This window comes from Microtus pennsylvanicus, chromosome 8, assembly GCF_037038515.1.
Source record: "Microtus pennsylvanicus isolate mMicPen1 chromosome 8, mMicPen1.hap1, whole genome shotgun sequence".
In the NCBI taxonomy this organism is placed as follows: Eukaryota; Metazoa; Chordata; class Mammalia; order Rodentia; family Cricetidae; genus Microtus; species Microtus pennsylvanicus.
Genome location: NC_134586.1, coordinates 102,631,016 through 102,644,884, shown reverse-complemented (window position 1 = coordinate 102,644,884; position 13,869 = coordinate 102,631,016). Strand labels below are relative to the sequence as shown.

Sequence of the window (13,869 nt, the reverse complement as noted above, 5' to 3'; positions counted from 1 at the left end):
GAGTTCTGCATATGACTCTCCCATGAAACGATGGGAGATGAGCCTCATCTGTCACTCTGTGGAGAGCGTGGGCTCTGAGGCAGGCTTCCAGTAGGCAGGGCTGCACTGTCAGGGTGTAGCCTGCTCTCCAAGGTAGTGAAGAAGCAGGCCTATGCCCTGGTAGCCTGCTGGGAGAGTGCCTGGGAGAGGATCATCCAGAGTGCTACAAAACAAATGTTGTGCGGAAGAGCTGAATAATTTACAGATCATCCTCAGAACTACCCAGCAGCTCACAACACACCGCACTGGAAAGAGAAGGAAGAGAACTTATTCTGTGGACCGAGACCCTCCTATTCTGTGCCTCCTGCGTCCTTAAGAGGGCACAGCATTTTAAAGCAGTCTTTGAAAATGAAATGCCCTACTTGTCCCCTTTCCTAGGGATGCATCATGCTTGCTGCCTCTTCCCAAGCCTGTGCTATAATCCCATCAAGTGCTGTTGCTCATTCTGGGAGAGCACCTTGTCTTCATGCCAACCCTACCTGCATTTGGGATGTGTGGATCTCTGTGGGAGCCCTATTCTCTCAGAGGACCAATGTAAATGGAGACTGCCCTTTTGTTTCCCAGTCGCTCGATCTCAATTGTCACACAAAACTGTATTAATTACAACACTCTTCAGCCAATGACTCAGGTATAGTTCTTGCTCTTACTCTTATATCCTGAATCAACCAATTTCTATTTATCTGTGTGTAGCCAGGAGACTGTGGCTTACCAGTGGTAAGGCTCTGGCATCCTTCTCCTATGGCAGCTACACGGCGTCTCCTTCACTTTCTATATATTCTCTCTGTATCTCTGTTTGGATTTCCCTCTGGGTTTTGCTCTGCTAAGCCATTGACTGGAATAGCTTTATTCATTAACCAATAAAAGCAACACATGTACAACATACACAAAAGGATATTTCACAACAGGCCACTGTCTCTGTGCTTTATGCAGACAGCACTGTTCCACTGTTGCATTCTGCTCCAGCCTTCTGTCCTGGGGTGTCCCTGCTGGTATGTCTGGGGAACATATTATTACCTTGGTGGGACTCTACTTCACAGGGCCATTATGTCTTATGTCTTTGGATGCTTTCATTATGCTAACTTGCAGAGTTTCTCCGCAATGAATATTAAGTTGATTATTACTTCTAAGGAGGAACACAGGCATACATAACACCATGGTCTGTGAACATAGGCCACACAAAGGACTCTCTTCCTTCTGAGGGAGCCTCTCCCATTCCCTTCCCCTGTGACCCTGCTTTTCCTTGCAAACCACAAACAGAGGTGTTTTAAAAACACGCACAGTGAGACTACACACACATTTTTATATCCTGCAGTGTTTTGCGTAACGTTGTACCTTGAGATGATTGGTTAGGTTCATATAATCATGCTCATTAAAATCTCCTAGTGTCCCATGAGATAAATGCAGCACAATTTCTTAAGCAGATGAAAACTTGTGATATTTCCCAAACGCTGCTCTTACCAGTAAAACGTCAATAAATGTCACAAGTACAGCCTCACTCCTACTAGGCTTACCATGTGACAAGGGCCACTAAAACCCATTCAGCCCTTACCATAGCTCCCAGAGGTATAAACACAATGATTATGACTGTCATACAGAAGAGGGAGTTGAGTAACTGCACTGAACATAGGGGACATCAAGATGGGTCTGTGTCCTCCGCGTGCAGGCTCTGCACAGGCAGCAACTGAGGCGGAGTGGCTATGCAGGGCAGGCTATCCCTGAGCTGTGAAGTTTCAAGTGGCTGTGCCACAGTCTCACTCACAGCACCACCGCCCGTGAGATGGTTGTCAGTGAATAGGCAGTCAGAGCTGGGCATCAAAGCCCACTACAGTAGCATGAGCGTGTTTCCTGATGTGACGTCTGAATGTCTTCTAAACCCTCTGCTCATTTCCAGTTAATCTTCCTGTCAAATTTAACTATTATTGATCTTGTTTTGTTTGAGAGGAATGAGTCATATGTAGCTCAGTATAGCCTCTAACTTGCTATATAGTTAAGAATGGCTTTAACCTCCTTATCTTTCTGCCCTCCACCAATCATGTGCTGTGATTACTGCCACAACACTCAGCTCATATCTTATCACGTGTGTCCATGTCTGTGACATTCCAGTCTCACCATTTCTTAATTTGAAAGTGTTTCTGATAAAGGAAGAGTCAGTCTTCTTTCTTCTATATTATCTGTATTCAAAAAGTGATGCCCCGTTCAGACTTAACCAGTGGTTAATGAATTACAGGCAGAGTTTCACTTCTACCTGAGTGTTTTACATGAGCCTCAGCATCCATGAAGGCTTCTTATGAGGTATGCTTTTTATCCTGTACATTAGAGTATGCCCAAAACGCGAAAGAAGACTAAATTATGCACCTGGTCCCTCATGTGCCCAACAAGGATGATTCTAGAAACTTTTGGACAATATGGCTACATGATAAGTCCTTCAGATGTTGAGACAGAAAGAGTGTGTTTCCCTTAGTATTTTATTTTTTTTGACAAATATGTTTTACAACACTTCTTATACTCAACCAAGCTACATGTTTCTATTTTTGGACAGAACCTTGAAAGTTCAATTTGTTTGACTCCACATTGAGGGAACCATTGATAATAGATAGGAAGGCTTCAACTAAAAGGCCCAGAACTGAACATGGCACTTGCTGTTGGAGGATAGACTTCGGAAGGACTAATAACAGTTGGTTCCTGTCAGAAAGATGGTATCCAATCTTCCTGTCAAACAAAAACTAAAGTCCAAGGGAAAGGTGCAAATTGTTGTTAAGGGGAGAATATGAAACTAGTAAAAAATAAAAAAGTCAGTATTTAGCCTAGCTCCTCGGCCACAGTTTCCTAGAGGACAGGCTTCTCCCACCATGGATTTTGTCAGTATCACAGCTACTCTCTTCATTCCTTTTCCTCTTTCATTCTTCTCCACACATCCATCTAATTTTGCTTATGCACTTTTTTTAATTAGGAAATTTTGGTGGGTTCCTGAGATTTTTTTTCTCTTTTTTTCCTTTCTATTATACTTTTAGTAGCATTTTGACTTTTTCTTACTTTTTAAATGCTTTTATTTATACACTTAATTTGGAATTGAACTGTATTTTAGATTAGCACAGGAGAGGCTTTCATGTGGAACCCTCATACATATCTTGTCTTTATGGTTGTCTTAGTTAGGGTTCCTATTGCTGTGAAGAGACACCATGACCACAGTCACACTTATAAATGAAAACATTTGTGGTGGCTCACTTACAGTGCAGAGGTTCAGTCCGTTATCACCATGGTGGGACATGGTGGCATGCAGCAGACGTGGTGCTGGAGAAGGAGCTGAGAATCCTACATCTTGCAGGGAACAGGAAGTGAACTGTGATGCTTAGGAATAGCTTGAGCATAGGAGACCTCAAAGCCCACCCCCACAGTGACACACTTCCTGCAACCAGGCCACACCTTCTAATAGTGTCACTCCCTTTGGGAACCATTGTCTTTCAAACCACCACATTGGTTCTCTGTTCTTTCCAATATCCTGCCCAGTGATTTCTCTCCAGCCCCACTTCATCCATGTCACAATTGTTGTGTCATTGTCTCCAGACCTTCCCTCTCTTCATGGGGTCCATTCCTAGTTTCACATCTATACCCAACCATTCCATATGTATATACAGATAAAAATTAAAATCCAGAGTCCATATATTTTGTCATGTTTGGCAAACATGTTTGCCATTCTGGACCTAGGATACTTTGGTTAAGATTATAACTTCCTGTTTCATCCATTTTTCCCACAAATACCATGATTGTGTGCTTTTGTGGATAAGTAATTTTTAAAGGTCTTTTCCAAGTGTGGGGCTGCCCAGAGTGACCTCCAGGGGAATCGAGCTAACACTGTGGCAAAGGTTAGGTCCAGGCACTGTGTACCTCACACCCACTCAACCCGCTCATTTATATGAAACCTGAATGAATGTCAACACAATTAATATTCAAAATAATTGATACCCATGACCTCAGCAACAGTTTTAGTACGATTAGTACTCTATTCTACCTAATAAACATGGCGACTTAGAAAACTGATCCTGACAGTCAGGGGTGGGGACAGCAGGGCACAGCTTCTCTGTGGACACGTGCCTGCAGTGACTCTGGCATTCTCTCTACCACATCAGAGTAAGAATAGGGACAGTGCCTCTCAGCTCTAGCATTACTATGTGGGTCTCCCTGGGATGGATATCAGCTCCCTGAGGAGGCAGATATAGGCTGCATAGGACTCTCACTCAGTCAGACCTCACTCTGCTGCTGGCCACCTCCTCTCTTCTTTGTAATCTAAATCCCCTGAGGTACGGACTCTACAAACCTGTCATCTACCACCAATGATGGATGGGCATGAGTGATCATGCCTACTTCAGAACTTTGCTTCCATCCAGACACCCACTGCAGCTTCACTGTCCTCAAGGGGAAGAAAGGAATATCATAGAGGGCCATTTCTATCACACTCCAGGGAGGACTGGAATGGCAATGTGGTGTGCTACTTGGTGGCCCATGACCTCAAACAGCAAGTCCTGAGACAGACAAGTTTCTATGATGTTCTAAGATAAATTTCAGGACAATCAAAACTGAAACAAGTTTATGTGTTTTTAACTCTTCATAATACTTGTAATATCATCTTGAAATGGAGTCACCAGAATTATAAAGAATTACATGTGAATCATGACGAGCAGTTGAAAAGGACTTAGTGATATCCTGAGAGCACGACTCAAAATTATTCGGTTATCTTCTGGGGAAAAAATGTATGAGAGTGGTAAACTAGACATACTCATAATCTTTGTACCCCAGAGGCTGATGCTGGAGGACTGTCATGAGTTCAAAGCCACTTTGGACTACGTAGTGAGTACCAGGACAGACTAACAAACTACAGTGTGAAACCCTGTTTCAAAGAAAAAAACAAACCCCCAAACAAAAATGAACAAGAAACTCTTGTTGACAGCGTGACCCCCACAAAGTGAGACAGCTTGATTTAGCAATATCCTAGCAGCTTTGCAAGCATTCTGCGCACACATACAATCTATTACACATGCATATATATATACAAACACACACACACACAAACAAATCAGGACACCTGGTACTGCATAGCCCAGCAGAGTGGTTCCGTGGTAAGAGAAATTAGTTCAAAGGTAAAATGCCTACCTATATCTAATCCCTCCTAGACCATCTCTTCATCTGTGATCTTTAAGCTTTCTGTCCACTACTTTGCTCTAGTATGTCATGATTACGAATGTGGGTAATAAACTTTTATTTCAGATGCTATTTTGCGGATGAAGTAAGTTGAACGGTACATTTAATACCAAGGTTGGCCCACAGTGGGCATTAGTACATGCTTGGCTATTGTTATCACCTTGTGCGGTTAATTCGATTCACGGAACTCATCTCGTTTGACCTTGCGACCGCCCCTCTAACACTCAGCGAAGGCTCTGAAGGGATGTGTCTGAGTTAAAGTTTGCTGGAAACATTAGGACTAACGCGAGGGGCACTGCTTAACTCTGCAAGCCCACCTTCTCAAGGGAGAGAAACACCAATTTATAAATCTGGAGCTGAGTCGGCGTTTTCCTGTCTGGGCACGTGAGTCCGGTTAAAATTGCCTGAATTCAGAATGCAAGCCGCGTGTGTCTCCAGAAACAGATATTGATTTTGTTTTCAGTCATATCTCTAGCATGGAGATGGGATGAATTTTCTCCTGGGGCTCTGGCGCAGAGAATTGGATTTCTTCTGCGCCAGCTGCAGGGCACCACAGGTGTTCGTGTCTCAGCAATCACAGTGGTAATTGGGACATGAGAGGACAGAAAGATGCCCTTGGTGGACATGCCATTTCCATGGCCCTTTCTGAGGACAGATGGAGTGGCCGGCAGCTGAGAGCCTGGAGTACCTGTCATTTCTAGGGTTGGAAGAATGCAGGCATTTCTGGAGAGGCTGATCTGTTCTTTGCTCCATCTGAGAGGGTGTGACCGATGCTATGTGACTTCTGTGCCATTGTCATCACCTGTCATCTCGTACAAACTCCTGCTGCCTCAGTATGATGTGCGTGAGCTCCTGATCTAGCAAAGAACCATGTTGCTTCTCTCACCTTCCTTTCTTCTGTTTCTTATGGATTTATTTTATATCTCAAGTGACAAGAAAGCTTCTGGTATGGCTGGGAATCTGACACGCAGGTACAGAGACCACGAGCAGAGGCTTGTACCTTAGCATCTTCACGGAAGCTGTCTGAACCCATCACAGGCCTTCCTTCAGTTAGCTCTTTAGGTAAGATTTCCTACAGCCCAGGCAGGCCTGGAAGTCACTATACAGCTCAGATTGGCCTGAATTCCTGGTCCTCCTGCCTCTACCTTCCAACTGCTGGGATTACAGGTATCCAGTGTGCGCCCAGTTTAAGGTTAACTTTTGAATGTTTACCTTAAACCATAAATGGTCTTCAAGTAATGTCTGAGATCTAAAGGCCACCTGCAGTTGGTGAAAGATGTTGGAACTGGAGCTCCAACAGCCTTTTTTGTTCCTCTATTCAGGCTGATGTATATACACCCAGGCTACTGCCTACCTACATACCTACCCTAAAATCCTTGTTGGGGACTTCTGCACTCAGAGTGGGAATAGTAGGCGCCTCCCTTCAGTGAGATTGGTGGCTGTGCAGTGGGGGGTAAGTCTGTGCAGTATATGACTTCAGTAGAGAGAAACTGACAGGTGCACACAATTACCCCTTCACCTAAGCCTCTCTCCATGGTTAGTGTTGACTGTGGTCATAGATAATGCGTTGCGATCTGGAAACACCTATGTTTGGGAGTCTCTAGTCCATTATGATGAACACTATCTATGCCATGGTATAGGTGCTGTCTGTGGAGTGTTAGCCAGCATCAGCACCCATCCAGCTACCACAAGCAAACAGAGTTGCTCAGAAATGGAATATCTTTAGGCCAGAATTTGAAGAGCTTATTGTTTACATAAAAAGTAGGTAATAAAATATAAATATTGTTTTCAGGATAGAGGAAAAGAATTAAAGTCACAGATCCATGTACAAATTGCATGCTGAACCTCATTACTAGAAAGAGTGCAAAGAGTGTTTGTAGCCAGTTAAGGATCTTAGCCATGCAATTCACAGATTCAGTGTGACCCTTACCAAAACTTCAAGGGCATTTTTGAAAGAAAAAAAATCTGAAATGCACATGGAATCCCAAAAGAGCAGCCAAGATGAATGTACACACAGTGCGGTGTTGGCAGGGTTGGGTGGGGTGGAGTTGGAGGTACCAGGTTATAGAAACTCATGGAAGACAATTGGTCCCCACCCTTTCATACAAGGCCAAATGAGATTTGACAAAGTACAAAGGCATGATCGGAAGGACAGTCTTTTATGTAAATGATGCTGGGAAAACTGGAAACTCAAACGCAAAAGAATGAAGCTGGACTCTCACCTTAAGTCTATAATAAAACCAACTTCGGAAGGAGCATGACATAAACATAAATCTGACCCTGTAAAACCCTGAGGACAATGTAGAGGAGCCACTTTATGTCACCAAAGCCGATGATTCTTAGAACAATGTAGAGAAGCCGCTTTATGTCACCAGATCTGATGATTCCTGAGCGTGAAGCCAAAAGGACAGGGAACAAAGAAAGAAGAAGTTGCCATTGTATCCTTTTTCTTTAAACCCAGAATTTTGATGCTTGCGGGACAGTGTCAACAGAGTGAAGGCCACCCATGAAATGAGAGAAAATTCTTGCAAATTCATTTACCAACAAAAGGTTAATATTTATAACATATACAGAATTTCTACAACTAAAAGGCAAAATGCCCTAATTAAAGAAAATTTTGTTTCTCCAAAGAAGATATGGAATTTTATCCTTTTTCCTCTCCTCCTTTTCCTCCTCTTCCTTCTTGATTTTTTAGAATGTGGCCTTATTCTGTAGCTGAAGCCTACCTGGAGCTCATTGAGTAACTCAGGCTGATATCAAACTTATGGTGATCCTCCAGCCTCGGTCTCCCCAGTTGCTAGATTACCATCGTGAACCACTGTATTTGGTTCAAATAATGCAATTTCCTAATAAGTACATGCAAATATATTCAATATCACTAATCTTCATAAAAATTTTAAAAAGAACTACAGTGATATACCGTCTTATACTCATTAGGATGTCTACGGGGAAACTGAGAACTATAAACTGTTCACAGGAGTGTAAACTGTTATACCCACTACAAAAAACATGGAGTTTCCTCACAAATTTAAAAACACCATATAATCTATGTGATCCATCCTTTCCCTTACAGACATATACCCAGAAGTGTTGAAAACAATGACCTTAACCTGTATTTCTCTACTCTGAGTTACAGCAGCATCAGTCCTGATAGTGAAGGACAGAGAAGCATGGGTGTATCCAGTCATAAGAATATTCTCAAATATCATTCAGCCTTCCAAAGGGAATTCTGACACACACACCGCATAGTATACCAAAGACAATACGCAAAGCAAAATAGAGCGGTTTCTGACGGAGTGATGCATTATGGCCCTACTCATACACAGGACCCAAGAGCCCCAAATCCTAGGGACAGGAGGAGGCATGATGGCTGCATGGGAGGAAAGGAAGAGTTGATACCTGATGGATGTCACCTGAGATTCATAGACAGGTGGAGCTCTGAAAGTAGATGCTGGTGAAGGCCACACAACTAAGAGAATCTTGTCAAGGACCCTGAGCTATGTGCCTAGACATAGCTAAGATGAACTTTATGCTGTGTGTCATTTTTCTGACAAAAGAAGCTCAGCCATAACCTGGAGTTCTGGACAGGGGACACCTTACAGGGTCTCTCTCGTGGTGTTCAGGAAGATTCACCAGCAGTGGAAGACTATGACACCCTCCCCATTCTGTGAGGTCCTAAATCAAAACAACCTCCCTTAAACGTGAAAGCCCCAAACTGAAGAGAAAACAGGAACATCTAACTGGTCAGGAGTTAGTGCCGAGGAGCTGCTGCATGTCTGTGACGAGTGGACAGAATTGTTACCAGCACCACGGAACCACAAACCTTCCACTTAAGGCAAAATTAGATGAGGGAGCCCTCCATGTCCTGTTCTAGCAACAGGCAACATGCTGCAACTTCACACTGAGTTTGATCCTTGCGATTCGAGTGTGTTTTGTTCAGCAAATCAAAGCCCTCCATTCACAAACATGCTTTTACGCTGTTTTTCAGACAAGGAAGATCATTACCTTTACATGGCTCCTGGAATATCCATATGTCTGTGGGGCCAGCTGGAGCCTTTCTTTTGTTGACAACGTGAGAGACACAAAGACTGGACTGGACTCAGTAACTACATCTTCTCTTCTTCTACCAGATGTGGTCACTCTAGAGAAGAACAGAAAAGCAGGATAATGAAGCCGATATTCACAATAAAACAAGAATCCTCTATGAGTGATGGTGGTGACTGGGGATGCACTGTATCTGTATTGCATTTGTAATGAGGAGGGCGGTGTTAACAGGCTAAGCACATAGGCATCCTGTGGGGGGATGCGGACACTGACCCCCATATCCCGACAGGCTCCTGATCCTTATAGAAAATCCCTTTAGGAAACAAGTTAAATTAACGTTGCAATGTGAAGAGAGCATAAAACTATCACATTTCAATCAGAGTAGCTAAAAGAATTATTTGTGATTGGCTTGAAAAGCACTGGAGTGGCGTGCTGGATCATGAGGCTAGTTGGAGAAGCATTGTTTATATTTTGTTCTCCTCTCTTCAGAGGATCATCAACCTACCCGTGGTAAAACCCGTCAAAATATTTTGGCAAGAACTTGTTCTTTGCTGCTTTAAAAGAAGAACAGAGAGCAAATGTCCTGGTTTTGTTCCCCATGCTGTGATAAAACACTCTGGCCAAGGCGACTGAGGGCAGAGGAGTTTATCTTAAACTTCAGTCCCGGGTTACAGGCCATCATTTCAGGGAAGTCAAGGCAGGGACTGGAGCAGCCAGTCACATCACCTCACAGTTAACAGTGCCAAGAAACAGAGTGTGCTGACTGCTTTCTAGCCGCTTTGTGTGCTCAGCTTGATTACCATCTACTCTTACATGGTTCAGGGCCTATCCCATAATACGCTGCCACATTCAGGGTAGTTAGTCCTATATCCCTTAACAATCAAGACACCACTCCATAGATAGACCCACAGGACAGCCTGATCTAGATAATTTCTTGTTAAGACTTTCTTCTCAGGTTGACCCCAGGTTGTGGTAGACTGGCGGTTAAAACGAAGGAACACAGTAATAAATTAAGAAATATTCTAATCATTTTATTTGTTGAAACTATGAAACAACTTCCAAGTATTTAGCTTGAAATGGATTTATTTTTAACTCCTGCTGAATACTTATAAAATGGTCACAGTTACTAACATGGAGAACATGAGCTATTACCAAAATGGCTTGTAGGCATTCAACGCTTCGTGAAAGGAGATACTGACTCTGTCATATAAAGAACACCAAGTAACACATTTAAATATATTTTAGAAGTAAACCAATATAAAGCAAAGAAGCAATTGAGCACACATTAGCGGGTTGGGTGTTAGTGATCTGCTGTGATTAAACTCATGTTTTGTTTTCATAAAATGTGATTAATGTAAGCATGTCTCACACCTCTGGATAGATCTAAGTAGGTCTTAGTTCTGGTGGTCCAAGGATTCCCCCTCCACCACACTTTACAGCCGCTCTGGAGGGGAAGCCAAGGCTGGAACCTGGAGTCAAAAACTGGGGCAGAGACAGTGGGAGACGGATACTCACTGGCTTCTTCTCCATAACTTGCTCACCTTGCTTACAGTGCAGGACTCCTTGCCCATGGGTAGCAATACCCAGAATGATCTGGGTCCTAATGCATCCATCAATAATCAAGAAGACACCTCACAGACTTGAGTGTACACTAGTGTGGCCTAGAAATCTAACCTGTCCAAGAGCCCATGAGTGTCCTCACGGTGAATGCAGAGCATGTGCGACCTCAAAGCAACTATGGCGGAACCTCTCCACCCAGCACTGACAATGGCTGCCACAGAGCCAGGCAGATGACATCCTTCCTTCAGATGAACTTCCCCAGCCAGCACCTCCTGGAGCCTTGAGATTGTGTAGAATTAGGGCAGAAATGCTCACATGTGGCTGGGAGGAGAGGCCGGGAAATCAAGGGAAGGCTCAATGACATTCTCCAGCCCCTCCTTCTAAGGAGGGAATGTCAACAGTCAACCAAACAGATGGTGATGAGCGTGTGCGAGTAGGCACATGTGATCTGATGAAAACGGAGGTTGGTTGGCTCAGAGGGCAGCATTCTATAACAAATGGAATGTAGGCTATAATACACACACACACACACCTGATTCTTTTTTATGTGTGTGTATGTATGTGCTCATACATTTGCATATTTGCACACACATGTCTACACATCATGCTTTGACTAATAACTTCCATGTACAAATAAATTCACAGGGAAGTTGACAGGATCATATAACCCTCCAACTTGCCCAGTTGCTGAGCATTGGTGTATTGGTGAAAAGAGTTCCCTGGGGGGTCTGGTTGCCCCACATGTTATGTGCTAACTTCTGACAGCTCCTGGGATGATGTCTACGTGCAGTATTTAGCAGGCAGCAGAAACAAGCAACATAGGCAGACGGTCCCCTTGCTCTGTTCAGTCACCTCCCAGAAGAGTGCGCTTTTCTTTAAGACATTTGCCATTTTTTTGTAACCAGATTCTCCCCTGTTGTGTTATGACATCATTGAAGATTCAGATGCAGCTGGAAGAGATGCTACAGAGATATCACTTTCCCTTTCCTCTTCTTGCATCTTGAAAACTCACAGGCTATCATCTACCCAGAGTAGCACCGGGTCACACTGCCCTGGCCCAGACTTTGAAGTTTTATATGCATAGGTGTGTATCTCTGTATAGGCCATAGTTTGACTGCTGAGTATATGCAGGGGGCCGGGAAGTATGTGTGTGTGCATGTGCATATATGTGTGCATTTTGTTAAGTACTGTCTTCAGTGTGGCACTATAGACTTTGGGAATTGGGTGCTGGCAGGACATCCTTAGATAATGATGACCTTGAAAGCAGCTGGGATGCCCTAGCTTTTTCCTTCCTGCTTTGCTCCAGGCTTTTGACGGCTTGCTCTGCCTCTGGCTCCTCTTCACTGAGTCTGGCACTCTGCCAGGGGCTTAAAGCAGTGTTCTTCTTGGGCTTTAGCTGAACTTAGATCCAGGACTCAAAACCGCCTTTTGTCTTTTAAGTTATTGATTCTGAGGATTTTGTTACAGAGGTGGAAAGCTGACAGACAGCTGGCTAACAGTGTGTTCAACTCTGTAACACTGTCACGTGTGTTGGTGGGGTGCCCACTCACACTATCAACCTGCAGAACACCAGTCACTCAGGGACACTGGGACACTCACCCTTTTATAGCAAGCTCTGCTCTTGGCTGCCATCACCTCTGCCCCCCGAGACCCTGGAGTGATGGCATGCCAAGAGTGGGTTTTAAACAGAGTCTCACACTGCATGGCCTTAGATGTAGCGTTTCTTAATTGGCATAGCCCTCTGGAGACTCTCTGGGTTGCTTTAAGTATTGACAGTTTGTTCTTTTCCATGGTTGAATAGCATTCCATGACACATGGTCCCATGGTTAGACCTTCATTCTCTGAAGGATATCTGGATAATTCTAGTTTGGGGTTCTCCAAAAGGAAGCTGCTGCAGACATTTGAGTATAAGTTAGTGGGTGAACATAAGTGCTCATTTTTCTGGGACTATTCCGGGTCAGTAACTAAGAGGCTGTAGTGGGCTGCATAGGAATTGTAAGTCTGAGTTTTAAGGAGACTCTTAAAAGATTTTTCTCCGAGGCTATGCCAAGTCATGCACCCTCAGTGTATCAGTCTCTTTGCCAAGTGTGGGGTGACGGCCACTTATCTCACTATTCGGGTGGTATGTGGGACTTCCTTGGATTAACCACCCATTCTTCCCTCATAGATGGTGGTGCTGAACATCGCATGATCTGTTCTCATAAGTGATGTGTGGGCCCATGCTTTTGTCCATTTTCTGGTTTTTTTTTTTTTAACCGCTGCATCAAAAGCTGGCTGTGTGTTACATACTCAGTCCTGGTTAAGATGTTCAAATATTGTGCCAGCCCCTTGACTTCATCCTTCCATGTCTTTGTTGAGAAAAAGCTGTAGCTTTTGATAAGCTCTAACACATCAACTTCTCCTCTTGATTTCGTGACTGTGGCTTGGTATTTAACTCTTGTCTGTATCACTGCAATATCTGCTGCCCAACTCACTTCTACTCACAACAGACAGGCACAGCACCTGACTCTCAGTGAATACTTAGCCCGCACACTCTTGGTTTCTTAGAAAGACTGAGTACATCCTCCCCCTGGACTAGGCGATAGCTCAGTTGATAAAATGCTGGCTTTGCAAATAAGAGGACCTGAATCTGACCCCCAGAGCCCACATCAGGAATCTGCACATCTTGGCTCATGTCTGTAACCCCAGTGCTCAGGAAGTAGAGATGGGGGATTCCATCAGATTGAGTTCAGTCAATCTAGATAAATTGAGTTCCAAGCTGTCTCAACAAATACAAAGTGGACAGCATCTTGTGGAAGGAATGATACCTGAGGTGAACCTCTGGCCTCCACATGAACACATGAGCACCCCATGTACTTAAAATACACATAGGAATACACACATGTACACAGACACATAATTCCTAACACTGGGGATCAGTAGCAATAACAATAATACTTTGCATTCTATAAAATGACTTCAAATATTTTGTTAGTATGTGGTCCCACTGTCCCCTGTAGGGAGGGTAGCTCAGAACTTTTTTTTTATCTA

The 13,869-nt window shown here is 43.8% G+C and overlaps 1 protein-coding gene across 36 annotated transcripts in view; it reads right to left on the bottom strand.

Moving 5' to 3' along the window:
• The window catches only part of Myt1l (myelin transcription factor 1 like), a 407,676-nt gene that overhangs the window by 184,765 nt on the left and 209,042 nt on the right, over window positions 1-13,869 (bottom strand). For all 36 annotated transcript variants that reach the window (XM_075984142.1, XM_075984156.1, XM_075984147.1 and 33 more), the window contains exon 4: window positions 9,241-9,376. The gene's annotated coding sequence lies outside the window, so the exon portion shown is untranslated. The remainder of the gene's footprint in view (window positions 1-9,240; window positions 9,377-13,869) is intronic.